We start from the raw sequence: 7262 nt of genomic DNA, 5'->3' as shown, positions 1-7262 counted from the left end.
GGGGGTGTTTACTCTTAACAAGATTTTAGCAATGTGTAAATTTTAAAAAAAACTTGCACATTTCTACAATCCCACTGACAGTACAGCAGAGTCCTTATCTCCCCCTGACCCTGACAATATTGTATTTTATAGGTATTGCTAATTTGACTGTCAGTTGATAACTCAAAGTTGTTCTGATTTTAATTTCTTTTACTAGGAGAAGCAGCATATGATAGATAAACGGAGTTAGGAAGATCTGTATTCAAGTCTAACATCTGACATATATACTGACTGTGTTACTGGGCAAGTCATTTAACTTCAAGCTGTGTCCTAGCAATTCTCAAAGGTTTTTAAAAAAAAAAAATCTTGGACCATTTCTCATTAGTATTAGACAGGGAGAAGAAAGTAGATAGGGTAAAGAATGGGGAATCAGGAGACAAGTTCAGACTCCAGCTTTCTACTCCTCAGCAATATGTTCAGTAAATATTACTGCCACATACACCCCAAACAGACTAGTGATATAGTAACATAGTAACACACACACACACACACACACACACAGACATATAAAACATTAATTTTTGAAGGTTTACTCAGCATTTACCCTAGAACTTTTTGGTAAGATAAGGTAATTATTAGCCATGTTTTGTAAATACAAGGAAACAGGGCAGGCAGGTAGAAGTTACATAACAAGAAAGTAGCAGAGTTTTAAACTTCAAACCTCTGTCTCCAACTCTAGTTCTCTCTTTTATATTCCTTCATTCACTTAGAGACAATATAGTCTAGTAGAAAGAGCATTTGTTATACTAGGAGCTAGGAGACCTTGACTTATATCCTATTTCAACATTTAGCCTGCTGAATGAACTTTGGGAAGTCAACCTGATCAGACCTCAGTTTCCTAATCTGTAAAATGGATTTGTTCTAGCTCACCTCTAAACTCCCTCTAGCTCAAAGGAGCTGTCAATAAATTCATTCCATACTCCCATATTGGAAATTTTTTAGCTTTTAAGAGCATGAATGGAAGAAAGTCAGAACATTCTCATCATTGAAGGTGATCACCAAATCTCATGTTTGAACATTTAAAGGAAACAGTGTATATCTACCTACATAAGAGTAATAAAAGTCTTTTTGTTTGTGTCAAATGATACTTGGAGCAGCAAGATAGAGTTCAAGAGTCAAGAAAACCTGAATTCACATCCAAACCATGTGACCCTAGACAAGTCACTTAACTTCTATTTGCCTTATTTTGTAGCATGTGCCTCACTGGATCATTGTGAAATCAAATGAGATAGTTCATAAAGTGTCTAGTACATAATAGTTATTTAAATGCTGTTTCTTGTCTATCTCTTTTCTATCACTGTAACTTTTCTATCACTGTATCTGTCTGTTTTTCTTTCTGTTTGTCTCTCATGTCTGCTCAAGCCTTCTCTCCAGGCCAAACATCCCAAAGTTACTTTCATAAAGGATTGAATAACAGTTTCAAGTCTGCACACTATCCTGACCAAACTGTGTCTGGATATAACAACACCACCTCAATCTGAACCCTTATATTTAAATTAATGCAGTGGAAGATCATATTGAGAATGTAGCAGAATGGACCACATACAAGTCTTGGAGTTAGGAAGACCTAAGTTCAGGTCCTTTTCACCCACATATGACCATAGGCAAGTCCTCAGTGCCCCAAAACTAAGATTTTAACTTACAAGCTAGTTGAAGATGTGCATCATTGGATGGAATGAAATGGCAGGTATTGTCAGAATAAGCTTTTATAGTTGCCACATCATAATGTTCCATTGAGTTTGTAATTAATCTTTTTATATGAATTGGCTCATCAGCTTCAATGGCATGAGCATTGATTAATAATGGATTGACAGTTGACCCAAACAATGTTCAAGTTGTTTTTAAATAAAAAAGAGGTCAAAATAGTAAAAATATTTAGTTAATTCCTTATATGTCATGTAGTAGCAGTTGCTAAGATGCTGAGAGAAAAAAATAGAAATTTATCTGTCCCTTATAAGAGTGCAATAACAATGTAGTATTGAGTTTACTAATTCAAATTTAGACAGGAAATTAAACTTCCATTTGTATATAGAGGCTAGACAACAGCAACATGTACCTTAAAAAGTAGACCTCTACTTAAGATATCTTTTTTTAAAGAGAGAAGTTTCAATCTCATTTTTTCCACTTAGACTGTCAAGCAAATCACCTCACTTCCTCAGGTTTCAATTTATAACAGTGATCTAAACTTTTTTTTGACAATGTACACCTATCAGTAAAGAATTGGGCATAAATTTCCAATAATAGATATTTGCTTATTTATAAATTTTAAATTCCAAATATTGATTTTAAAATTGTCTATTATAAAATTTAATCAAAAGTTAAATTAAGAATATTTGGGGGTTGGCTAGGTGGCCCAGTGGATAGAGCACCAGCCCTGGAGTCAGTACCAGTTCAAATTAGGCCTCAGACACTTAATAATTACCTAGCTGTGTGGCCTTGGACAAGCCACTTAACCCCATTGCCTTGCAAATACTAAAAAAAAAAAAAAAAAAAAAAAAAAAAGTTGAAATATTTAATGGTACCAAAAAAACTTGATTTCTTTAAAAAATGACTTTTTAATGAGCAAAGCAAATTGAATATTCATTATTTCTGGAAAATCTTGTACAGCAATTCAACAGTCTAGTTCTGACTTCAGTTTTATTTTAAACTAGTTGGCATAGCTGGAAAAGAGCTCACAAAGATATGCAGATCCAAATGGAAGAAAGTGCATTTGCTGACTGTTTTACTAAGTCATGTTAGGAATTTTTTCAGTCCCATCTACTAATTATATAAAGGTTTTTGTTCAGATTTAGATAATAAACTTCCATCTTCCCTAATGTCAGTTTTTGCAAATTAATCCAGAAGCTGTTACATTTTTATATTTTTAACAAACATCAGTTCAAAATCCCCTGCAACTCTGGAAAAAAATCCAACAGGTTGGGAAATTCTTCCCAAAATTTTTAAGTGTACTTAAAATTTATAGGTAACATCATTTTCAACAACCCAGAAAATAAGTCTGCAGGAGGAGAGGATGGTCAACATTACAGAGATGTTAAAGGATGAAGATTGAGGAAAGGCTGTCAGATGGCAATTAAAAAATCATTGGTTACATTGAAGAACAAATTAAAACTAGGAGATTAGGAACCTTGACACCAAATGGTACTTTCAGAGCAAGTAAGTTCAAAAGAGGAGTTGTTTTGGAGGGAAATAACATAATTAGATCTGCTATGCACATTACAACCCATCCATGTCTACTTGTGTGGCTTTATGCCATCACAAAACACAAGAGGGGAGGGGAAATAGGCAGAGCAGAGATCCATTCTTAACAGCTATTTTCGTGGAGTTCAGAGACCACCTCGGAGAAAGGAAGACTGCTGGAGCCAAAAGATAAAGGGACTAGAGGATGGGATACAAGAACGGGGGAGGGTATTTTCCAATGGGAACTTGAACAGCTGCTAGAGGTGCAACAATGGGGAGGAAAGGTTGAAAACTAACTTGGGGCTGTAGCCACTAGAAGGGCAATGGGGGGAGCGGGGGTTAAACTGAAGAGTATGGATTATTACGTGTAAAGGGGTGATATAATTGTATAATAAACCCTGAAGTTGTCTCCTGGGAGTATGGAGAAGAGATAACAGCTCATTTTCCTGTCCTCCAGTTAGTTACCCCTTGAGATAATGATAACCCCAACTTTGGAAACAATTGACTTATAAAGTGAAAATAACTACCCTGCCTCTCTCAAATAAGATAATGAATATAAAAGTTTGAGACCATAAAACTTACAAATGTAGACTATGTGTATTACATATTTACAGAATCATTTGAGTTAGACAACTTTTTTTAAGCGTGCATACTAAGATCTCTGCTGTTTGTGATGTGGAGGGACCTGGATCCTCAAAGACTATACCAGCCAAGTGCAAACTCTAGCAAGTTCTACCACATTGTAAATACAGACATTCATGCCATAAAATCAGAAGATGAAAAAAGCTGTAGCTCAATGGAATGATGGCTCATAAGTTGTCATGGGAGAAGCAAATAAAGGAATTAGCTAAGTTGGTTTATTAAGTGGCCAAAGAAATGAGAAGCATCATTTCATGAGACACTAAGTCATATGATGCAATAACCCAAATAAACGATTGTTCAAAAATATGAAAAATCAGATTTAGAGATAGAATAGGCATTAGAGATTATCTAGTCAGTGTAGAACTGGCATTTATAGAGTCATTTAAGACATTCCCATTTTCCAAATGAGGCAAAAAGTTTATACTTTCTTAGGGCCACAAAACTAGTGTCAGATTTGAACCCAAGTTTACCTGACTCCAAGTTCTCTCAGCAACCCCAACTTTATAAACAGCACCATCCTTTGCAGAGGATAAGGAGACCAGGAAATTCTAAAATAAGTAAGACCCTCCAAAATAAATCAGCCTGTGCTTTAATATATGTTGATATCAATACAAGAATCAGTTTAGGGGAGAATAAGAGAATCAAGCATAGCACCTACTATATTATAAGTACTGCTAAGTACTTTACAAATATCTCATTTGAGACAACCCTGGAAGGATTATTATTACTCTCCTGACTCCAAACCCTGTGCTATCCACTGCACCACCTCTCTGCTTTTATGATGGGGAAAAAAAAAAACAATAGAGCTCAGTATTAATGAAAGTGGTCAAAGTCTTACTGATTAGTGATGATAAATAGAAATGGGGTCAATAAGCCATACATAAAGAGTCTCCACAATATCACTAGCATTTTTATTTTATCAAATATTTCACAATTACATTTTAATCTGCTTCTGCAATACTGGGGGGTGACAAGAGTGGCATTTGACCCATGGATATTCAAAAATAGAGAACAGAATAAATTTGGACAGGTTAATTATAGAGTCAAGATTGGAAAAGTCATAATATGAAGCCAGGGAAGATGTGATGACCTGGGAGAGCCTAGAGGTCATGGAAAGAATGGTTTATTTTTAATGGGTTTAGGAAGAGAGAAATTTAAGAATTCTTCATCATGGAAATAGAATATGTTTGGATGATGGGAAGACTAAGGGTGTGACTGAAATAGAATGAAAGAGAAAATCATGAGATCTGAGGAAATTAAGGAATTTGGGAGAATATCAACATATATCTCAAAATATAATTCGGGGGTAGAGTTTGGGGTACTGAATTCTTTGTGAAAGGAAGAACAAAGATCTGGATGTCAGTACTAAACTGCTATCAGGATTTCTATTGAGTGATATAGCTGACTAGTGTAAACTCCAAAGGAGAGGAGACTCTAAATGATTGTTGGCAAATGAAGAATCTGAAAGTGGCAATGGAGAGCTAAGAACATTCTGATACTCACCTACAAGATGGGGAAGGAAATGGGGGGGGGGGGCCAGAAATGAATGAATAAAGGTACAACCCGTCCTAAAAAGTATAACTGGGATAGAACTAGGTCTTCATGATTGTCAGAAAATAGAAGCACAATGGATGGGTAAGGGGACAGAACCAAATTCTGACATGGTTTTCAGATCACTGACTTTTCAGATCAAATGCAAAAAAGTGAATAAAATTGAGGACATATGCCAAAAAGATTGACAATTCCAATCAAGCTATTTAAATGACTTTTAACAGGAAAATGGGGAGTGAATCAAGACTGACACAAACTGTCATTTGCTAAAGAAGTTTAACCAGTTGATGGATAGGAAGATATGAGAAGATAATAATAATAATAATAATAATAATAATAATAATAATAACTGGCAAATATATCCATTGTGCTTCTATTTTCTGACAATCATGAAGGCCTAGTTCTATCCCAGTTATACTTTTTTAGGACGGGTTGTACCTTTATTCATTCATTTCTTGCCCCCCCCCCCCCATTTCCTTCCCCATCTTGTAGGTATCAGAATGTTCTTTGCTCACCATTACCACTTTCAGATTCTTCATTTGCCAACCATCAAACCTGGCAGCAGGAGAACCCGAATTCAAATTCAGTCTCAGACAATAATTACCTAGCTGTGTGACCTTGGGCAAGTTACTTAACTCCATTGCCTTGCAAAAACAAACCAAAAAATGTTTGACCAACTGACCCCAAAAGAGCTGTGGCAGGTGAAAGATGAAATGAGGAAACAAAAGTTTAAGCTTCCCAAACATGCAGATTTATCAAGCAATGAATGCCAATTGCTCAACAAATCAGGACCAGTAACCTTCCTTAGCTTTGGCACTGAACCCCAAACACAAGGGGAGACAGATTTTTATACATTGAAAAAATAAAGACCAATTAATTAAAGAGGGAAAAAATACATTCAGAAAGATTAGGGACATTCCGAGTTGAAAGGAGAGCAAGCAGGTGCAATTCCCTGCGATCAGAAAAAAGGTATATCACTCCCCCCCGCAAAATATCTGTATTTAATCAAAGGAACATAGAAGTGTAACTGATTAGTCAGCATGGGGTCAGTTTTTTATAGAATTTGTGAGGTGCTTGAGATGTAGAATTGTTAGGAAATTCCTTGCAACAATCTTTGGCTTTGACCAAATTTCTGGTCAGTATAAACTAGGTCTTTAAGGTCTCTAAGCCATAGAGGGTTTCAAACAACACAATAAAGTTTTCTCACAGGACATAATTAAACAAAAAGGGAATGGGAGCTAGCTCCAGAATGGAGTCACAAGTTGGAACTAGTGTGATTCATTCAGGTTCCCCAATTAACCCTTTGAGGTTCTAATCCCCTCAATTTCCTCAGAGCCTAGAAAATGCCTTAGTAAACATTTGTTCTCTTTGCCAAAATATATAAAAGGATACAGAGCTAGAAAGAGACAAACATTTTTAAGCCCATATTTGGCTAGGCACATTCGAAATATCTCATTTTGATCTTCACAACAACTATAGAAGTTAAGTACTTATTAATATCTCCATTTTAGAAGTGAAGAAATTGAGTTCACAGAAAAACAAGTGACTTGACCAGTAGTCACACAGCTTGAAGGTTTTTGAGGTCACATTTGAACTGGTGTTCTTTATTCCAGGCTCAACATTCTAGCAACCCAAGTGCCCTGAATTATTTACATCATTGTACGTATTGTTCTTCCAGCTCAGCTTTCTTCACTCTCAATCCATCATACAAAACTACCTATGTTTCTCTGATTTATTTATCATTCCTTGTTTTTCACTAACAATCCCTTACATGTATATAATACCCTTTGTCCAGGCATTCCTCAAGTGTCAAGACCCATCCTTTCAACACCAGTATTCTTGCAGTGATGTTC

This window comes from Macrotis lagotis, chromosome 1, assembly GCF_037893015.1.
Source record: "Macrotis lagotis isolate mMagLag1 chromosome 1, bilby.v1.9.chrom.fasta, whole genome shotgun sequence".
NCBI lineage: Eukaryota > Metazoa > Chordata > Mammalia > Peramelemorphia > Peramelidae > Macrotis > Macrotis lagotis.
Note: the sequence above shows the minus strand (reverse complement) of the source record.